This window comes from Camellia sinensis, chromosome 3 (genome assembly GCF_055761805.1).
Source record: "Camellia sinensis isolate YWXY chromosome 3, ASM5576180v1, whole genome shotgun sequence".
Lineage (NCBI taxonomy): Eukaryota > Viridiplantae > Streptophyta > Magnoliopsida > Ericales > Theaceae > Camellia > Camellia sinensis.
In genome coordinates, this window is record NC_138963.1 from 225,182,306 (window position 1) to 225,204,523 (window position 22,218).

The 22,218-nt window shown below is 40.9% G+C and overlaps 1 long non-coding RNA gene across 1 annotated transcript; it reads left to right on the top strand.

Moving 5' to 3' along the window:
- The first annotated feature begins 18,763 nt into the window (after window positions 1-18,763).
- Window positions 18,764-19,717, top strand: LOC114298802 (uncharacterized). Its single transcript, XR_014363313.1, has 3 exons — window positions 18,764-18,861; window positions 18,969-19,076; window positions 19,681-19,717. It is a non-coding gene; the product is annotated as an uncharacterized LOC114298802 (long non-coding RNA).
- The last annotated feature ends 2,501 nt before the right edge of the window (window positions 19,718-22,218 follow it).

Here is a 22,218-nt window from a genome sequence, read left to right on the forward strand (position 1 = left end):
GCATTTGCAATCAACTACAGTATACAGGGTATCTGGGCTAAAGCAATTAAAGAGTACAACTAGCAGTTGACAGTTTTGTATCCTACATTGCAGAAAGTAAAGCAGAGAACAGAGAGTTACCTCGGAAGCGTCGAAGGACAAGTGGGAGGTAGGTTCACGCAGTAGTAGCTCGGGTCGCGCGTACCTCTCGAAACTCCGAAACTGGCGAAGTCCGTCAGGGGGCAGAACATGGATCGCCGGCCGGTAGGTCGCCGAGTCGAACGGGCGCTCGCTCAAGGGTAGGAGCTCGACCCCGGGATCCATCTCGTGATCCGGGGGAGTCCCACCACGTGGAATGTCATCCGCCATGTCAAGAATGATGAGAAAATAGCCGGAAGGAGGAAAACCGGGCTAGAATACTGAAAGTCAACCTAAAAGTCAACTCCCAGGAAGGTCGAAAATGGCCAAAAAGGCCGGGATGTGAAAGGGCACGGAAATCAAGAGGAAAGCGAGGGGAACAAACCCCAAAAAGGTGGGAACGGCAAACGAGGCACCGAAACAAAGATTTGTTCGGTTGAAAATGTCCGAAACGGGCGTAGAACGCGAAGAAACGGAGGAAAGAGGGGAGGAAAACGCTCTAGAGAGAGAGAGCATGAGTTTTCGGCGGTGAAGGAAGTGAAGAATAGGGTTTAGAAACCCTATTTTAAAACACCCGAGGTGAAATGTCGAATCTGCCCCGACTCAGCAACTTTTTGCCGGTCGGCAACATTTTGTGCCGGCTGGCAGAATATTGTGCCGATGGGATTATTTTTCAGCCGATGGACAGTCGGTGGCTTCCCCTCCCGGCCGGTGGTGTTCCCACAGCCTTGTTTAGGCCATATGAGTAGTTTTTGGTCTTCATAGGTCAAGAAAGTGCAAGAAAGTGCATCCCCGACGCTCAACCGGCCTCCGTTGTGACCTCGGATCGTGTCTTCCATGCGTGGCACTCGAATTCGTGCAAGGTGTATCCTTTTTGTATCCTTTTAGCTTTTACAAAAGCTCAAAAGTTGCCTCATATGCATTGCATATCAATCGCGCTGTTTAGCGCATCGCACTGTTTTGTGCATTTCGAATCGATCGCGCTGTTTAGCGCATCGCACTGTTTTGTGCATTGCATTTCCATCGCACTGTTTTGTGCATTTCAAATCAATCGCGCTGTTTAGCGCATCGCACTGTCTTGTGCATTTCAAAATCAATCGCGCTGTTTAGCGCATCGCACTGTTTTGTGCATTGCATTCAATCGCGCTGTTTAGCGCATCGCACTGTTTTGTGCATTGCATTCAATCGCGCTGTTTAGCGCATCGCACTATTTTGTGCATTTCAAAATCAATCGCGCTGTTTAGCGCATCGCACTGTTTTGTGCATTGCATTCAATCGCGCTGTTCAGTGCATCGCACTGTTTTGTGCATTTCAAAATCGATCGCGCTGTTTAGCGCATTGCACTGTCTTGTGCATTTCAAAATCAATCGCGCTGTTTAGCGCATCGCACTATTTAGTGCATCGCACTGTTTTGTGCATCGCATTCAATCGCGCTGTTTAGCGCACCGCATCGCATTGTTTTGTGCATTTCAAAATCACTCGCGCTATTTTGCGCACCGCATCGCACTGTTTTGTGCACCTTACTTGCATCTTGCATGTATCCTATCGCGCTATCTTGCGCACCTCACTTGTACTTCTTAGTACATTGCATTGTTTTGAATATAAACCGGCTTCGCGTGGCGTATAAGTCCAATTGTCAAAGTTTACATTCCATGTGGCATGCGTGTCACACTTGCATCATTTTGCATCTTATGAGGCACACGTGTCTCATTTGTTTCATTTTGCATTCCATGTGGCATGCGTGTCACACTTGCATCATTTTGCATCTTATGAGGCAGGCGTGTCTCATTTGTATCATTTTACATTCCGTGTGGCATGCGTGTCACACTTGCATCATTTTGCATCTTATGAGGCACGCATGTCTCATTTGTTTCATTTTGCATTCCATGTGGCATGTGTGTCACACTTGCATCATTTTGCATCTTATGAGGCATGCGTGTCTCATTTGTATCATTTTACATTCCGTGTGGCATGCGTGTCACACTTGCATCATTTTGTATCTTATGAGGCACGCGTGTCTCATTTGTTTCATTTTACATTCCATGTGGCATGCGTGTCACACTTGCATCATTTTGCATCTTATGAGGCATGCGTGTCTCATTTGTATCAGTTTACATTCCATGTGGCATGCGTGTCACACTTGCATCGTTTTGCATCTTATGAGGCACGCGTGTCTCATTTGTTTCATTTTGCATTCCGTGTGGCACGCGTGTCACACTTGCATCATTCTGCATCTTATGAGGCATGCGTGTCTCATTTGTATCATTTTACATTCCGTGTGCCATGCGTGTCACACTTGCATCATTTTGCATCTTATGAGGCATGCGTGTCTCATTTGTATCATTTTACATTTCGTGTGGCACGCGTGTCACACTTGCATACATTTTGCCTACACGGTCTAGGAGACCTTAAATCCTTGGGAGGTGCGAAACCTCCGGTGCATTGATGTGCACAGTTCGGTTGCATTGCCACGCATGTCTTAAGCACAGGTATATCCCGGTCTAGGAGACCTTAAATCCTTTGAAGGTGCGAAACCTTCAGCATATTGACGTACGCAGTTCACTTGCGTTGTTATGCATTCCTCGTGCAATCATCACGGTCTAGGAGACCTTAAATCCTCTGAAGGTGCGAAACCTTCAGCATATTGATGTGTGCAGTTTACCTGCATTGTCATGCATACATTTTGCATATCATCACGGTCTAGGAGACCTTAAATCCTCTGAAGGTGCGAAACCTTCAGCATATTGATGTGTGCAGTTCACATGCATTGTCATGCATACATTTTGCATCCCGGTCTAGGAGACCCTAAATCCTCTGAAGGTGCAATTCCTTTGGTGTTTGTCGTGCCCAAACGACTTTCGGTGGTCTGGTAAAGCCACCTGTCTATGTTTGCGGTGAGTTCCTAGAAGACCAACTGGGACGGTGAAAACTAGAGTTCGAACGGCTTATGCCTAGAACGCAAAGGTTCGGGAGTTCCGAGACTAAAGTCTGGTTTAAATACCCAGGGGTGTATCCTCGGCTTGAAATCTGTATGGAAGCCCCATAGATTGAGGCGGCATGTCGGCACCTCAGTTCTGGATACTGAACCAACCTAGTATATCACCCTGTTGGTAAGATAGGGAAAGTTGCAATCATAGCCGTTGCATCATAGTGCATTGTCATGCATTTCCATTGTAGCTTGCATGCATCCATTGCATTTCCCCCAGTAGATCGCATCATACCGCATTGTCATGTATTTTGTAAATATCCATTCCATTGCATATTTGTAGATATTGCATTGTAGATTCCATGTATTCATTACATCACCTTCCATTTATGGCTTGCTCCTTTCCCTGTTGAGCTTGGTCTGGTATGTGCCCTTACTTTTCACGTTAAAGCACAGTTCTGCATGTGTGCGCGCCTATTCCACGCTGGTATGTTGGTTTGAGGGTTACTGCACCTTTTCTGTGTTAGACATGGCTCGTATGCGTACATGCCTTTCCTAGGCAAGATTTGGTTTGGCTTGCGTGCCATATCCATTGTAAATATCCATTTCAATTGCATCATAGATTGCATGCATCCACCGCATTACCTCCGCCTATGGCTTGCGCCTTTCCATGTTGAGCTTGGTCTAGTATGTGCCCATACTTCTCGTGTCGAAGCATAGTTCAGTGGACCGTTCTATGTTAGATTTGGCTCGTATGCGTACATGCCTTACCTAGGCAAGATTTGGTTTGGCCCACGTGCCATATCCATTGCCATCTTCCCTGCATTTTCATTATATATTGCATTGTAGTGTAGTTTTTGCATCCAACATTAGGATCATTGTCCTTTCTCCAGCGGGTCGTGTCCCCACTTATGTCAATCCCCCCCAATACTTGTTCTTGTGTCTGTCTACGATGCTCATAGTTCAGTTGACCGTTCTATGGTAGACAAACTTGTTACTTCCATCAATCTATTTGACATTTGTGTGGTCTCGAACCACTCGTGATTGGATCGTGATTCAATTTTGCATTGATTCAATTGCATTTTCATTTTCATTTACATCTTCATTTGCATTGTTTTGTATATATTGCATTATCATAAGTTGTGCTCGGCTCTGTGCATTGTCTTGCATTTTGCCCCTGCCTTCGGGCGCATATCTTGTTTGTCTTGCATGTTTTTATGAGTCTTCGGCCTTGTCAAAAATGGGTCGTCTCTAGGCTTTGACATTCACTCCCGTCATTGTTATGACTTTCGAGTTCTGTCAAAGAGGGGCAACTGTAGACACCCCATTTTTGACCGTCCTCAAGACTTGGACGTCACTGTTTGAACACTCGGTGATCACCCATGTTTGTGTTCGTTGGGAGTTCCCGGAGGTCTCGGCTACGCGCCCCGCCTCAGGATCTCCGAACTTCACCGTTTTGTGTCTGGTTTTGCACCAAACACTTGTGTTTTGCCTTGGAGGGGCAGGGAATTCCTTGTGAGGCATCCCCACACACCACCGGCAGTGGCTGGAGGCCACCGGTTGGTTTTTGCTGCCATCGGCAATGTATATTGCCGGTCGGCACTCAATTTTGTCAAAATGGCATCTTTGGCCGGCCGACTACTGTGCATCTACTTTTGCAGATATTTTATCACAGTTGTCTTGCTTTTGGCTCCCCTCCATACACGTGTATGGAGGGATCTCTCTCTTTAGAATCTTGTCTTGTAAGCTTTACAAGACAATAAGCTCTATAAGAGAGAGCCTTGTCTCTTGGCTTTAGGGTTAGACACTTGAGAGACTTGAGATATTTTTAGACAGCCATTTTTAGGGTTTTGAGTTCTAGGGTTAGAAACCATACACTTTCTATCTCTATATCTCCCTCTTGTGTGTGTTAAAGTGTATTTGTGTCTTACTATTGCACACAAACACATAGTGTTTCACCTTCACTTAGCTACTGAGGTTCTAAGAGGTTGGTTTTGAAGTTTTGGAGCTGTTTTCAACCTAGAAGGAGCTGTTGGAGCACCATTGTTGAAGGGGTCTTCAAGGGTAAGAAACTAGCCTCTTTATTCCCCAATCTTGCATTGTATTTCTACCTGTCTTAAATTCGTTTTTGAGCTTGGTGTATAATACAAAAAAGTTCTGTTTTTAGGCCCTCTAAATTGTTTGTTTAGAGTGTTTTGTGGTTTGGAGGTGTTTGACCCCTCTTAGGCCTTGAAAGGCCCCATTTTGAGCCATTTTGAGTGAGTTTCGAGACTTTGGTGTTTGGGCCTCTTCACCACTGAAATCTTGAGGGATTTCAGTGGTGGAGATGGTGCCTTGAAGTCTCCAAAAGGGGAGGGCCACCCCCTCTCCTTGTTGTCCTTGAAATGGACTTTTTTGGCCTCTTGAGAGAGCATAATGTTAGAGTATGTATTGATCATATCTTGGCTATTTTCCATGCTTATTATGCCATGATATAACCTTGTTGTGTGTTGGTTTTGGTACACCATGCATGCTTAGCATACCTACCATGTAATGCCATGTTATTGCCTTAATATGCCTTAGGTTGTTAGCCTTTGTTCGAGCATGTTTTAGGTCTAGTTTTGTGAAGCTTGTGTGCTTATTTTGCCATGCTAGAGGTCCGTCCATAGTTGTTTGGGTCGGATTTGGCATGCTTAGTATAGCTCCTTTGCATTCCGGCTTGTTGGCCCTATGTGTATGAACGTATAGCATGACATTCTTGCATTGATTTAGTGGTTTGGGACTATCCATCATGTTATTTCAGTCCACTTATCATGCTCATATGCTTGCATTTCATGACCCTTTTGATGTTTCAAGAATTGACGTTTCATGCTTCATGTTTATGCCATTGTGTATGCCTCTAAGATTAGGTCATTTGGATGCCATCTAGGTGTTTCTTGAAGCTTACTTTTGCATGATTTGGGGCTGTTTGATTCAATTTGGTCGTTTGCATCATAAGTCACTTGGTCATGTTTTAGGTCCTTAGGTTTGGACTTATGCATAGCTTGCATTGGTAGGTTAATTTGACATCATTTCCTACATGTTTTCAAGGCTTATAATGCATGTCATATGTCCACGATCATTCCCTTCTAAGTGTCCTTAGAAGTAGTCTTTTGATGCTTAAGCATTTAGGACTTAACATGTGCATGTGTGCATGTGTTTGGTCCCTTATTATAGCACTTTGGCCATTGTTTTAGGCCTAATTAGAGTTGCCTAAATCATGTATAAGTCCACCTTTTCATAAGTTTGCATTGCCTCATGTTTGCTTGTATGCTTGCATAAGTGTCTTGCCATGCCATGTTGCATGCTTAGCTTGCATGTCTAGGTTGCATTGCATCTTGCATGCATGCCTTTTTCCTTGACTTGGTGATGGGAATTGGGCTTTGGTTTGTTTGTTTGGTTTGCATTTCATTTGACATGAAAGTTGCACACTCGATCCTTTGGGCCGTCATGCATGGAAATGCGTGATTGGCGGTCCGAGAATCGAGACACATGTCCCTTTGAGTCACAAACATGATAAGAGGGCATGATTGGTGCATACATTGTTTGAATTGTATTGCCATGCAAGTTCTGTCCTCTGCTGCTGTGAGTTGCAGGTTCTGCAGGCATTCTTTGCCGACCGGCATTGTACATTGCCGACCGGCAATTATTCTCCAGCCGATAGCTTCATTTTGTGCCGGTGACCACATGCCACTGCTGGTGGCAATTTTATTCAGCCGGTGGTGATTCCCAGTATCCAGAGGAGCATCTTTGAGACTTTGGCAGTCTTCAGAGGGACAGAGCAGGGAAAACAGAGGCAGACTATGCATGGTGGTGCACTTCCGAGCAGGACCCGAGCATGCGCTGCATTTGGCTCTCCTCCCGAGACGGTTTACTGCTTTCCCTAGCTTAACTAGTTTGTTAGATGATTAGGAAATTTGTAATATTTTAATTAGCTTGCGTAGTTGTTTAATTTGTATTATTTATTTGGTCCCTCCGAGTGAGGGAAAATCTGTAATAAGTGTGGGTGAGTAGTGTGTATGTCTTCCAATCCCCACTTCTTTCTTCCCTTTTATTTACCTGCTTTGATGGTTAGTATTAGGGCACGTTTAAATTAGCATACCTCATGTAATGCATGCGTGCATTCATACATTTTCTTTGCATGCACCGGGCTCGGCGCATCATTCTAACTACATCTGTATTTCAAATTTCAAACTGAATACATGTTGGTTGTGCATTTTCACACGTCATTCATAGGCTAGCCGAGCCTACTCTAGTGACATTTTGTATGCGATGCATTAGGCACTTAACATGGACTTGGATCATGCATTGATTGCTAACATGTTCCTGTTTTTAGCTCGGAGTACTATGTAAGTATTTTAGCTTTAGCATCTCGCATGCGTGTGAATGTTGCCATGACAGTATGTTTGCCATGCGGCTAAATGCTTACGTGATATAACTGTTTGAATGCCTGTGGGTGAAGGTTGGATTGCCTGAGTTGGAAACACTCGTTGAAATCCGTGTTTTAGCCTACTTGCGAGTAGCAAATTCCAAAGCATTTTTCCAAGGCAAACGGATATGCAATGCTTGTTTCCAAATTAGGCAATCTAGTCTATACTTGTTTGCTGTGCGCATAACATAGTAATTCTAGGCTAACAATTGGAATAAGAACACATAATGTTTTCAAAAATGGATATCACGGTTAGTAGAGGCCGATCTTCGGATCGGGCGAGAGGGGGTGCTCATAGCTGACCTTCCCCAATCGTACCCTAGCTCCCGAGCCGAGACAACTCCGGTGATGACGGACATGTGGCCTTCGGCACCGAGTCAGGGTTTCCTAAATTCCCCCATAAAAAATATTTAGGTGGCGACTCTGTATCTGGCAAAGCAGTCCATGTTTGGCACTTCTTTGAAAAAATCTGTTTTCTCAAAACAATTTGCCAGATTTGGATTCTTTGGTTCAAGATTAAGAACCGTGACATGAATCGAGTCCGAACTGTAGTAGCGGGGTCCCTCGTGGGCGCGTGCTATAGGTATGATCTGCGAGGGCGGAGTGAGCTTAGTGGTCTACTTGCCAGCTTTAGGAGTGGTGAGTGTGATGAGACCCAGATTGTGTTACCGAGGGTGGTTTGTGAGTATTCGGATATTTTTCCCGAGGACCTTGTTAGTTTGCCGCCACACGGAGAGATAGAGTTCTCTATTGATCTAGTGCCCGGCACGGCGTCGATTTCTAAGGCACCTTATCGTTTTGCCCCAGCCGAGTTAAGTGAGTTAAAGATTCAGCTCCAGGAGTTGCTAGATAAAGGTTTTGTTCGCCCTAGTGTTTCACCGTGGGGAGCACCGGCCCTCTTTGCTAAGAAGAAAGATGGTGCCCTGAGATTGAGTATCGACTACCGAAAGTTGAATCGGGCTACGGTCCAGAATAAGTACCCTATGCCCCGTATAGATGATTTGTTTGACCAGTTGAAGGGTTCCCGTTGTTTCTCTAACATAGACTTGAGATCGGGTTACCACCAGTTGAGGGTCAGGGAGGAGGATATTCCGAAAACGGCATTCCGTACGCAATATGGCCATTATGAGTTTCTGGTGATGCCATTTGGGCTCACCAATGCACCGGCAGTCTTTATGGATTTGATGAAACGGATCTTCCGGGAATTCTTGGACCGTTTTGTAGTCGTTTTCGTGGACGACATTCTTATCTATTCACCTTCAGAGGAGGAGCATGAGGAACACTTGCGAGTAGTGCTTGAGTTACTTAGAGCCCATAGGCTGTACGCCAAGTTTGGGAAGTGTGAGTTCTGGCTGGGAGAAGTCAAGTTCTTAGGCCATGTAGTATCCGGAGAAGGGGTGTCTGTTGATGCGTCCAAGGTAGAGGCAGTGCAAGATTGGGCACAGCCTAAGAGTGTGTTTGAGATCCGCAGTTTTCTGGGATTAGCTGGGTATTACCGCCGGTTCGTGAAAGATTTCTCCAGACTAGCTTCGCCATTGACTAGATTGACACGGAAAGGGGTCAAGTTTGTGTGGAATGAGACTTGTGAGAAGTCGTTCCAAGAGTTGAAGGTTAGATTGACCACCGCTCCGGTTTTGATTATTCCGGAGAGAGGGTTGGGTTATACGGTTTATTGTGATGCCTCACGAGAGGGTTTGGGTTGTGTGTTGATGCAAAAGGGGAAAGTGGTAGCTTATGGCTCACGTCAGTTGAAAATACACGAGAAGAATTACCCTACACACGACTTAGAGTTAGCCGCAGTGATCTTTGCCTTGAAAACTTGGAGGCACTACCTGTATGGTGAGAGGTTTGAGGTGTTCTCGGACCACAAGAGCTTGAAGTACCTGTTTACCCAGAGGGACTTGAATTTGAGGCAGAGGAGATGGATGGAGTTCATTGAGGACTATGATTTTGAGTTGCACTATCACCCGGGAAAGGCCAATGTTGTGGCCGATGCCCTTAGTAGAAAATCCATTAGTGATGTAGCTTGTATAGCCATCCGGGAATGGGAGATGTTGGGTACACTTGGCGAGTTTGATTTGCATCTGGGCGAATCTGTTGAGGCTGCGGCCTTGTTTTCTGTTGTTGCGCAGCCTACACTTGTGACTAGGGTGTTAGAGGCACAGAGAGGTGACCTTGAGGTAGAATCCCTCCGAGAGAAGATCTCAAGTGGTAAGGTGGAGAAGGGTTTGACGGTGTATCCCGACCAGAGTGTGAGATACCGAGACTGTGACGACCCAGAATTTTTCCCTCCGCTCGAGCGGAAGAGTTAACGCTCGAGCGGACTTTTGGGGGTTCCCAGTAATTGTGCAGACGGCTTGAGATTCTGGGAGTTGTGATTTCCCGCTCGACGGGGGAGTAGACGCTCGAGCGGATTGCTTTGTTGGTCTGCACGCTCGAGCGCATGGTTGGGCGCTCGAGCGGGTCGTCTGGTTAAGTTTGCTTCTGAGGCATGTGGGCTCATTTTTGATGTTATTCTTCGTGTATTTGGAATGTTTTTACCTTATTTTGGGGTATTGATTGAGATGATAATATGATGGTAAAGTAAGATTAGACCAAAAACTTTAATTTGAATAATTCGTTTACGACCAACCTTCACTCATTTTCCCTTTTATTTTTCCACACTTTGAATTTGTATGTGAGGTTAGAACCATTGGAAAGCTTATTTCCGGGGCTTCAATTTGGACACAAGAACGACCTAAAACGGAGTCCGGATGGGAGAGTTACGCATGTTTGAAGTTTCAGAATCTGTGCTGGGAGCAGGTCCGCTCGAGCGGGAATAGGGACGCTCGAGCGGAAATAGCGGGTACAGCAGCTTAAAAACGGGATTTTGAGATCATTTCTTATGTTTTCCTTTCCTCTCTTGATCCCTCTTGCCCTAAGTCCGAAAACCCTAGGGTTTTGATCCCCAAATACCTCCATTTCCCTTAGGTTTGAGCAAGATCTTCCACCAAGAAGTGAAGAAGGCAAGAAGATGAACATTTTCAACCGATTGGAATTTCGAGATTTTGGTGGATTTTTCTCAAAGCTTTGCTCCCTACTTGGTTCTTGAGGTAGGGGTCCTTGTTCTCTTACAATACTTGCATTCATGGATGGATTTGTGGTATTTTGAGTATATAAATACAAAATCTATGGTTTTGAGCATTTTGTGTCAACTTGAGATTTGGGGTTTTATGGTTTGTGATGTTGGGAGTTAATTGTCGGGTTTAAATGATGGATTGTGAATCCTAGGTGTAGAATTATTGGGAAAATTGGAATTAAAAGTGATGATTTAAGAAGTTTGAATTTTTGCTAAAAATCATCATTTTCCTTGAAACCCTAGGCTGATTAATGATGAAAACCAATGAATTGGTCCAAATTGAAAGTAGAGTAACGAAATTGAGATATTGAATTAGATGTGTTTGAGTTTAATTGGAATTTGGAAATGTTTGGAAATTATGTTTTAAATTTGCGAATGAACTTTGTTATAAATGTTGGAATTCATGCTATCATGTAAAGGAAAAATTAGAGAAATAATCTATTAAGGATATGGATGACATAAACTCGATTTGGGAATGTTAAAATGAGATTCAAGGGTTTATTTTGAATTATGTTGAATTGTAAATGGTGTTAATGAACTAAATGATGTTGTACTATGATGGATTATGTTTGGATTACGTGATTTGTGTAGGGTTAGCTTCAAGGGCGGACCACGCACCTGAATACTGTGAGTAATAGCACTTTGATGTACCCTTAACCATTTATCGTTATTGATGTTAAATATTCGTCATAAGAATTATGTTGACATAAATGTTATAAATGCTATGTGAGAAACACTGTGATATTATGGAAACTTCAAAAGAGTTTATGAAGTTATGTATGTTATATGAGAAACATTATGGAATTATGAAAACATCAAAGGAACTTGTGAATGTGTGAACCCCTCAGGCCAAGGGCCGAACTGTGAAATTGTGAAACCAATAAAGTCATCTATAATCTAACGAAAATGTACTTACTTTTCGTTACTAATTATCAGGAATGTCCTGTTAACCTTACGTTAATTATGTCAACTCATGGGAATGATGTAACAGTTACCATTAGGACTATGTTAATTACAAGGCAAGGCAACTATGTTAACATATAAGAATGATTAAACAAGGGTGTATGCTATTGATAAGAGAGCACGTAAAGTAAGTCATTTACCCAAAAGAATTTATGTTCATTCTTGAAGAATGGATTCTGAGTAAATATAAGAGTAGCTGCATGTATCCAGATGAATTGAAGTTAATTTGATATGTTGCTTATGAATTGGAAGTGATCCGGAATCTACGATATAAGTGCAAAGTTTAGCATCATTATGTGACCCTCATGAGAATGTGAATTAGTCTCTCATTGTTAAGCGTACGATAATGACACGACACAACAAGAAATGCTCTAGTTATGATACGTTCCGTTTGAATTAATGAATGATGTTGAAGTATGTTTCAGGCATGTTTCCAGTATGTTACAAGTTCAAGTATGTTCAGGTATGTTTCAAGTATATGTTACAAGTTTAAGTCTGTCACAAGTTTATGTATGTTACAAGTTTATGTTGTTACAAGTTGATGTATGTTACAAGTTGATGTATGTTACGAGTTTATGTTGTTACAAGTTGATGTATGTTACAAGTTTATGTATATTACAAGTTTATGTTGTTACAAGTTTATGTATGTTACAAGTTCTTTGTTTTAAGGGCTTTCATGCCAACTTTTAAGGGCTTAATGCCAATCTTTCAAGGGCTTCATGCCATATGTTACAAGGGCTTTATGCCATATGTTTCAAGGGCCTTAGTGCCATATGTTACAAGGGCTTTATGCCATATGTTTCAAGGGCCTTAGTGCCACAAGTTTTAAGGGCTTATAGCCACCGTGTTTCAAGGGCCTCGTGCCACCAATGTTTCAAGGGCTTATAGCCACCATGTTTGAAGGGCCTCGTGCCACCATGTTTCAAGGGCTTATAGCCACCATGTTTCAAGGGCCTCGTGCCACCATGTTTCAAGGGCTTATAGCCACCATGTTTCAAGGGCTTCGTGCCACCATGTTTCAAGAGCTTATAGCCACCATGTTTATGTTGCAAGATTGAACTTAAGGCTGTTATATATATATATTTCTAGGCCAAAAGGCTGTTCTGTTATATATATATATATATATGCATTTCTGGGCCTATGGCCATTTTGTATCTGCAGACCTATGGAAGTTCTGTACATACTGGGTTTAAAACTACTCTGTTAAGAAAACTGAATTCATGGCTGTTTTGAAATGATTATGGAATGAAGTTAATCACATGTCTCTGCAGTCTTATGCCTTACTATTCAGGTTACACTTTACATTATTTATGTACTATTATTCATTGAGTTTCACTCATTCTGTATTTTGTCTGTTTCTGTAGGTGATCAACTGGGAAGCCAGTCCTAACCCTTAACACTCGTCTCTCTCTTGTCAACCTCGATGTGTCCAGGCACTAACCGAAGCCCGTGTATTTGTTATTGGGTTTTTGGGGTTTATGCTTCGGTTGTCTTTCATTAATATGCTTTGTTATATGCCCAATTATGGGCTGAGTCAATGTATGTGTATGTGTATGTATGTTTCTGTATATTATTTACTTTTATGATACTGTGATCCTGGCATGATAGTGGTAGCTCAATGGAATAGATTTTTGTTTATCAGGTGCTTCCGTTCAGGCCCCATAGGTTATATTTATCAGGTTTTATGTCCATTTTTTTGAGGTAGTCATGCCCAAACTTTTAGGGGCTGGTCTAGGGTGTGACAGAGACCGTTTGTTTGTGCCGGAGTCTTGCCGAGGGGAGGTACTCCGAGAGTTCCACCATTCACGCCTTGCGATGCATCCGAGAGGCACTAGAATGTATCATGATTTGGGTCGCCAATTTTGGTGGCGAGGTATGAAGAGGGATGTGGCAGTTTTCGTGTCGAAATGCCTTACTTGTCAGCAAGTGAACGCCGAGCATCAGAGGCCAGCGGGTTTGTTGCAACCCTTGCCTATTGCCGAGTGGAAGTGGGAGCATGCCACCATGGACTTCGTTGTAGGTCTTTCGAGGACTCAGCGGGGTAGTGATGCTATTTGGGTGGTTGTAGACCGGTTGACTAAGTCGGCGCACTTTATTCCCATGCGTGTAAGAGATTCGGTGGATCATCTCGCCGACTTGTATATTTGGGACATAGTGAGATTGCACGGGGTCCCAGTGACGATCGTCTCAGATAGAGATCTTCGTTTTACTGCTAGGTTGTGGCAGAGTTTGCAGAGTGCCTTGGGTACTAAGTTGACCTTTAGTACGGCCTATCATCCTCAGACTGACGGGCAGTCCGAGCGTACTATTCAGATCCTTGAGGATATGCTTCGAGGTTGTGTCCTTGACTTTAGTGGGACGTGGGAGAGGCACTTGCCCTTTGTAGAGTTTGCCTACAACAACAGTTTTCAGTCGAGTATCGGTATGGCACCGTTTGAGGCCTTGTATGGCCGACCGTGTAGGTCTCCAGTTTGTTGGGCGGAGGTGGGTGATGCACCTTTGTTGGGTCCGGAGTTGGTTAGGGAGACGACGGAGAAAGTTGAGCTTATCCGTAGGCGGCTTATTACAGCCCAGAGTCGCCAAAAGAGTTATGCCGACTGTAGGAGGAGGCCTTTGGCGTTTGAGATAGGTGATCAGGTCTTCTTGAAAATATCACCTAGGCAATGTTTGATGAGGTTTGGGAAGAGTGGGAAGTTATCCCCTCGGTTTATTGGTCCCTTTGAGATCCTTGAGAGGATTGGGGAAGTTGCTTATCGTTTAGCGTTGCCACCACAGTTGTCCGGAGTTCATGACGTGTTTCATGTGAGTATGCTTCGGAAGTACGAGCCGGATCCATCCCATGTGTTAGATTGGACCGACTTAGAGGTAGACGAGAACGCCTCGTATGAGGAGAGACCAGTTCGGGTCTTGGATAGGCGGGATCAAGTCTTGCGAGGCAAGACCATTCCTTTGGTAAAGGTTTTGTGGAAACATCACGGGGTGGAGGAAGCCACTTGGGAACGTGAGTTGGAAGTCCGCGAGAAATATCCGGACTTGTTTATTGATGAGTAATCTTGTATTTAGATTTTTGTAATATTGCTGGACTTAAGAGCTTTATATATGTCTTAAGTTGTAAAACATTGGTAATGTTTTGGTTTAATGGAAGTATGTTGTAGAACTTACCTTGATATGGGAGTTGATTATAATATTGCATATGTTGGCTATATTATAAAATTGGAGTTGTATCATGTCTATTGATTATGATATGAACTGTGAACCATGTATGTTGAAAATGGTTGGAAATGGAAGAAAATTGCATGTTGATAATGCACTTGTAATATATGTTGTGAAATGCCTCTTGAAAAGAGATGGAATTGACCGGTAATGGGTCGGAATGTTTAATATTGGGTTGAAATGTTGTTAGAAATGGAGAAAACCTGTTTTTGAAAAACTTGTGTTTAATTTCGGGGACGAAATTCTTTAAGGGGGGGAGGTTATAGCGATCCCGGTTTCCCTTTTCTTTAACTGTTGTGTCCGGACTTGGGTTCCGTGGAGTTGGTTGTTGTATTTGTCTTGGTTACATCCTTTACTCCTTGCATTCGAGTCTTGGGTTATATTGGGCGAGTTTGAAGCAGGTTGGTTGAACTTAGAAACCAAGAGTAGTTGCCCAGATTTTGGCCTTCACGCTCGAGCGGGGATTCTGACGCTTGAGCGGGCCCTTTGTTGTTGTCTATCCGCTCGAGCGGGGTTTTCGACGCTCGAGCGTAGTTTTCCATCTTCCAGTTTCTCCTCTGCAGTGTTGTGCGCTCGAGCGGGAGTTTTGACGCTCGAGCGGGATGTTGTGTGTGACGCTCGAGCGGGGAGGTTTGACGCTCGAGCGGAGACCTGGTTCTGTAAAAGTTCTGGGAGTGTGTATCCGCCGCTCGAGCAGGATTGTTGACGCTCGAGCGGGAGTCTGTGAGTGACGCTCGAGCGGGGAGTTTGACGCTCGAGCGGGGCGACTTTTATATAAGTCCGAGATCCGACTTTTGGATCACTTTTTCAACTCCTTTTCTCTCTCTTACTTTTCAAAATCTCCATTTGAGAGCTCCTCTCACTAGAACCTTAACTTCTCTCTAGATATTGATCTAGCTAGGGTGTATTCCTCACCTTTGGTCTTTACAAAAGTTGGGTTGATCGTCGAGGGCTTTGCATTGATCTGAAAATTTCGAGTTTTGGAGGACGTTGAGTTTCGTCATCTTCACCCCTTGAACTCCGAATTTGAGGTAGGGATATCCTACTCCTCTTTATGGGTTTTGTCTTTAAATTTTGGCATTTCGATATGTTGGGAGTTGTTGGGTAATTTTGAGGAAGTTTGGGCCTTTGTGTAATTTTACAAAAGTTGGGTTTTTAATCATTTAAAACCTAAATGCATGTTTGGTATGGAAAACTGAAATTAATGTTAAAACATTAATGAAAATGGAACCTAAGGGTTGTGATGTTAATTATGGAAAATGCCCTAATTACATTGGTTAATTAATTTGTATAATTAATTGTTGGAAATGAGGAATTGAATTGAGAATGTTGAAATCGGGAATGTGTGGGACTAAAGAGTGTGGTTGGATCATTTATTGCTCACCTAATTGAAATGTCGATTTAATATCCATTTTGTGCATTTATTTTCTATTTAGAAATAACTGCTTTGGGCTATCGGTGGAGGATAGTCTTGATTGTTGTAGACAATGCATGATGATTAGGCAAACTAAAACTAATCGAGTGAATGTGTGATAGAGTATGACGGTGAATTGAATACATTAATTCTATGTATTGATTGATTGTATATAGAACCCTTGTGTTTATATGCATTGTGTGTAGAGGAGGAGATGGGGGATGTACTCCGCGGTTTAGGGGAAGATGGGGGATGTACCTCTAAACCGGATAGGATTGGGAGGAGATGGGGGATGAACTCCGTAGACACAGCTCATATGCTTGTCTAGAGAAGTGAAGATACAGCTCATAGGCTTATCTTTGAGAAGTGTAGATACAGCTCATATGCTTGTCTAGTGAAGTGTAGATACAGCTCATATGCTTGTCTAGTGAAGTGTGGATACAGCTTATATGCTTATCTGTTGATGCGTAAGATGTTTATCTGTTGATGTGTTGATATAGCTAATATGCTTATCTATTAAATAAAGATGGAAAATGGAAAGTGACATAGACTCGTGTGTTATGAAATTGTGACGTGATATATGCGGATGTATCGGTGTTGGCCATCTATCAATTGCTAATCTTTTAGTCATTGCTCATAGTTGGTTTAGTATATCTCTGCTGGGCTGTGACTCACCTTATATGGGAACATCATTTTCAGGTACAGGTAGCATGCCACCTCCAAGGACGTAGCTTGGGAGGCTAGAGGCGGCAGACTTTTGTTGTCTTTTCCCTTTTGATGTATTACATGTATATTCAAGCCAAGGGCTTAATGTGTAAATGAGTTAGTACTCTTTTGTTGTAACCAAGTGTTAGCTTGGAAAGCTGTAAGCCTTTAGGGCATTTGTTTTTGTCGTTAACATGTAATACTTTTTGTAATGAAACTCTGATGAATAGAAGAATGTGGAGCTTTTATATATATCAATGTATGTCTATATTGATGGGTTTAATGTTATTATTTTGAGGGCGTTACAGAATGATTATTTTTGGTGAATAATAATTTAGCTACCCTTTATTTTTATAATTATTTTTAATCAATCAAACAGTGGAATGAATATTTTCACATTTTATTTTAGTGGACCAAACACTACTTTGATGCTCAAAATGCCTTTACTAATGTGTAATTTGACCTAAAGTCTCAATCATTTTGTTTGGTTTTGTTCATAGGATCAGGTTCTTATTTTTTTATTTTTTTATTTTATTTTTTTTAAGAAATAGAAATTAGATTGTCTAATGATTATTTTGGGTATTACTATTCTAGTTGAATTTTAGGCTTGGCTATTAAACGGAAAAGGTTGAATTCCTTACATGGATTAAGTTTATCCACTTTTACTTTTCAATTGGTTTTTACTTTATGAAAATGGGAAATTTCATCTTCTAAACTGCTGCTGCACTACTGTGATTGATGTTTAAGAATCACTTTTTCACTATGTGATATTTGTGGTGTGTATAAAATTAATTAGTAGTTTTTTTTTTCCCCTTTTACAAAATACTTTCATATATTTGTATCTCATATAAAAAATATTACTTGACTTGGCTTTGTTCTTTCATTTTTGCAGGTGGAACTCTTTTCTAAGGATTTAGTAATTGAAGTTGCCAACCAACAATGTGTGCAGAGGTAACTTTCAAACAAGTGTTTTTTTTTCTAATTTATTTATTTTGGGTACACATTTTTAACCAATTATTGGCTCCCTTGTTTTTATTTTTTTCATGTGTCATAAAGAGTTCTAAAAATGCAGCAAAAAGACGTAGAAAAGAGCAAGAAGCTATAGTTGCTGCCACAATGGACAATAGAAGTGATGGACCCATTAGAATTTCAGATTTAGGTTCCAATACTCGACAAACTAAATCACCAACTGCAAATGGAGTAGCTGACTCTAGTCAACAACTAAAGAAGAAAACTAGGGGGCCGTCAAAGTTAAAGATGCATGACAAAGGCAAACAAAAGTGTGATGAGATCGACTTCAAGGAAAGGAACCAACCGATAGGACAAGAATCAGTGCACTTATCAACCTTAGAAGGGGTCTTAGCTCGGAAGATGGTGCCAATTAATATAGATTATTGGTTTGAAGTTCCAAATGAGATTAAGGATAAGTTATGGGCTTGTGTGAAGGTAGTATGTTTATGCAGTTAATTTTTATACAACAATTCATTATTTTCCCCCTCTTGTAATACTAAATGTTTGGTTATATGAAAATACAGCTTAAATACAAAGTACATGATATCCACAAGACACGTGTGATGCAAAAGTTTGCAAAATTGTGGCGCAATTACAAGTCTGAACTATCAAGAAAAGTAAGAACTCTCGCTGCAGCAGGTAAAGGTCATTTAGCACGGAATATTGCCCTCACCAAACCTAATAAGATTGGAATGGATGAATGGAAGGCATTTGTGAAAAATAGACTTTCAAAAGCTTCATTGTAAGTGTTTTTTCATAACAGTTTTATGTAGAAGCTCATTTCTTTTCATAACAATTAAGATAAAGATTACAAATTCTAAAAAAATGTGGGCATTTCAAATGTTTATACTCAGGAAAAGAGTGAAAAATTCAAAGAGATGAGAGCAAAGCAGAAGGTGTTACACACGATGAGTAGAAAAGGCTATGCACGACTAGAGGAAGACATGGTAAGTTTGGCAATATAGATGACATTTATTTCGAAAGGATTTTGATTTTGTTGCTTCTAATTTTGTACTATGTTTTAATTTTTTTTTATTTTTTATTTCTTTTCCAGAAAAATCAAAGCCAAGACCCAGATTCCATATCTAGAGTGGATGTTTGGATCAAAGGACATACAAGGCAGAAGGGGAAACCTATCAATGAAGTGCTTAAGGAAGCAGTGGTATGAATTAGCTTAATATGTTATTAAAGCTTGTGATTTCATTCAATTCAATTGAAAGATTGTGGCTGCTACGTTACAACTGCTTTACAATTGAAAGATTGCTGTCTGCTGTGCTGTTTTGTTTTGGTATGGATGTTAAACAAATTGCTAGTTTGTTTTACTGTTTTTTTTTTTTTTTTTTGATATGTAGAGATCTAGTTTGTCTTAAACAAAACCTATGACGTTGTGCTTGTGATATTACTTCATTTTTTCAATTTGTTTGATAATTGCTTGTCTTATTGTGGTGAAGTAACTCAGAGGTGAGTTTTGTACCTATTTTTGTAGTTAGTAGAGTTGGTACGTCCTCTTCCTCTTTTCCTTCTTTGAATATAAGTACAAACTATGGATTTTGGGTTTTTGGATTTGATTAGAGAAAAAATATTAGTGTTGTTTTCTTGAGACTTGAGCTAAGCATTACCATCAGCGACATGCCGTAATTATGCTCAATAAAAGGAATGGGGATGGTGTTTCCTTTCAGTTTATGAAATAATTCATAGGTGAGTTGTGCACTTGTTTTTGTAGTTAGCAGACTTGGGTTCCTTATCATAAATGTTATATGTTGCAGAATAAGGTTCAAGAGCTTCACAAGCCTTCTACAAAAGAAGGGTCAATGTCTATCAATGATGATGCAATTGTTCAAGCATTTGGTCTAGAATGGCGTGGTAGTGCAAGAGGGCTTGGATTTGGAGCATTGCCATCGAAAGTTGATGCAGCATACCAAAATCAAAATATGAGACAACTAAATGAAAAATTGCTGCTATTAGAACAAGAACTCCGGGAGATAAAAGCTGAAATGTTAAAAGGAAAAAGGCAAAATGAGGTTAAAAAAAAAAATGAACAATGTCACAATATATGAGGTTAAATTTATCTTCCTATAAAATTTAATTGTTTTTTAACTTTGGTACTTCCCATCATAGATATAAGAATATTTCACAAAGTTTGTAAAAATAAAAAATTGATTAATACTTGCAGGAGCCAAGCAAAGGGGCAAATGGACACTCACATGGAGAAACTCAGGTAAACTTGCACATTTGTCATGCTTGTGCTTTTGCTTGCTTGCTTTGCTACTCAAGCTTGTCGTTTTGCATATGGATTATATTAAGATTCTAAATTTAAGTAAACAAATGCTTCTTGCCATTGTATTATGATTTTTTTAGGGAGGAAAACGGTAGAGATGAACATAGGGTGCGTGGACGTGGTGAATGTAGGATGCACTCACAACAAAATATTTGGGTAAATTTTGTATGGCATTATTAATTAACTCATTTTCATTTTTCTCGTGCTTCTGCTTTTGTTTGCTTGCTTGCTTTTCTACTCAAGAGCTTTTGTCAAACTTTCATATACATCCCACATCGTCTACAAAATTTGGAAAAACAAATATAACTTGATATTGTATTACATTTTTTTTAGGGTGACAAAAACAATGAAGACGATGAAGATATTTGGGTAAATTTTATATGGCATTAATAATAACTTTAATTTTATCTTCAATTCATTAGCTTATCTTATGTGTTGCTTTCATGGTAGTTGCATGACGCAAACGAAACTGGAAATGGTGGATCCTTGGACAATGCCAAATGCAAATTGTTGAATTGGGATGGAATAAAGGTGGTGGTTGCGGAAGGCACAATTGCATCAACAGATTTTAAAGCATTGGTACATCACGTGCCTCTTGGCCCTGGGTGTTGGAAAGTATGGGTTAACCATGTCATAGTCAATGCGCCATTGTTTCGCCCTAATCGTGAGATGTTTGTGCTTGAAGATGCTATTGGAAGCACTGTTGCTTGGCCAACCCATTTCATTAGCTTTGATTTTGAGTAGAACTAACATCTATGGATAGTTTTTGAAGACTTTGATGAATAGATTTCTATAATTTTTGAATCTTTTTGGGTAATGTTTACAAACTTATATATGTACAGTTTTGAATGGTTTATAACTTTTTGGATAATTTAGAACTTAAGGATAGTCCTTTTGGATGTTTTTGAACTTGCAGTTAGGTTTTGGATGTTTGGAATGAATATATTGATAATTTTTTAATGTTTATAATTTATATATATAGTTTATTTTTTATGGTTGAAATAATGTTGTCGTGGTTGATTAATATATTGTGAAGCTTGTTTGTAATATTAGATTGTACAAAATAGGTCGTTAAATAGTTTTTAACGGCGTGCGAAGCATGTCATTGAAAGTGAACGACTTTCCATGACTGGTCATAATATGACGTGTCGTTGCACGTCGTAAAAGGGTTTTTACGGCATGCATTGCGCGTCGTAAAAACACTTTTTTCTTGTAGTGTTTGTTAAAATGGCAGCATTCTTTCTTAAAGACAATTTTGCCTCCATGAATTTAATTATCCTCTCTTATTTATCCCTCATCACACTATAGTGGCAGCAGTAATGATGCATCTGCACTTGCAATAGAATGGATAGTAGTGCAGAATATTGCAACTTATAATGATGAAGATAGGGACAACTGAGTGGACATAGAGGGCTATAACAGGGTTGAAGCACATAGTTTGACTTGCTCATAGATTGTTTCTACATTTGCATGTGTATGTGTGTGGAGCTGAGCCAAGATTGCCTTCATTTCATTTTTCCTAATTTCTCTGTTGGACTAAATTTGTTTTCTGGATATGGTATAACAGTGAAGCTTCAAAGGATTCATCTTTTACTAGCATAGCTATATGTTTATTTATACCCAAATCTTTTGGTGAATAACTTTGAGAATGAATTGAAACTTTAGTTGTTGTCTATAGAACCAAATTTGGGAACATCAATATGGACCCAGCTGTGGTTTTGACTGGAACAGCAAATGAACGGAGAGTCGGACACCATTTTGATAGTGTTGAGATCGGTCGTAGCGAAAGTGCCTACATTTTTCGGGTTGCTTTACCTGGTGCTCGTTGCAATGGTTGTAAGCTTCCTGTCCTGCTTATTTATCAATGTGCATATATTGGTAAATGTGTGTTTGAAAACATATGGAGCATGCCTACTTCAATAAATATGCTGTATCCGTACCAGGTACTTACCGGTATATAGTACTTTGTATAGTATTTCTATATACATATTGGATATACAAAATACGTATTCAAATTTTTTCTTTT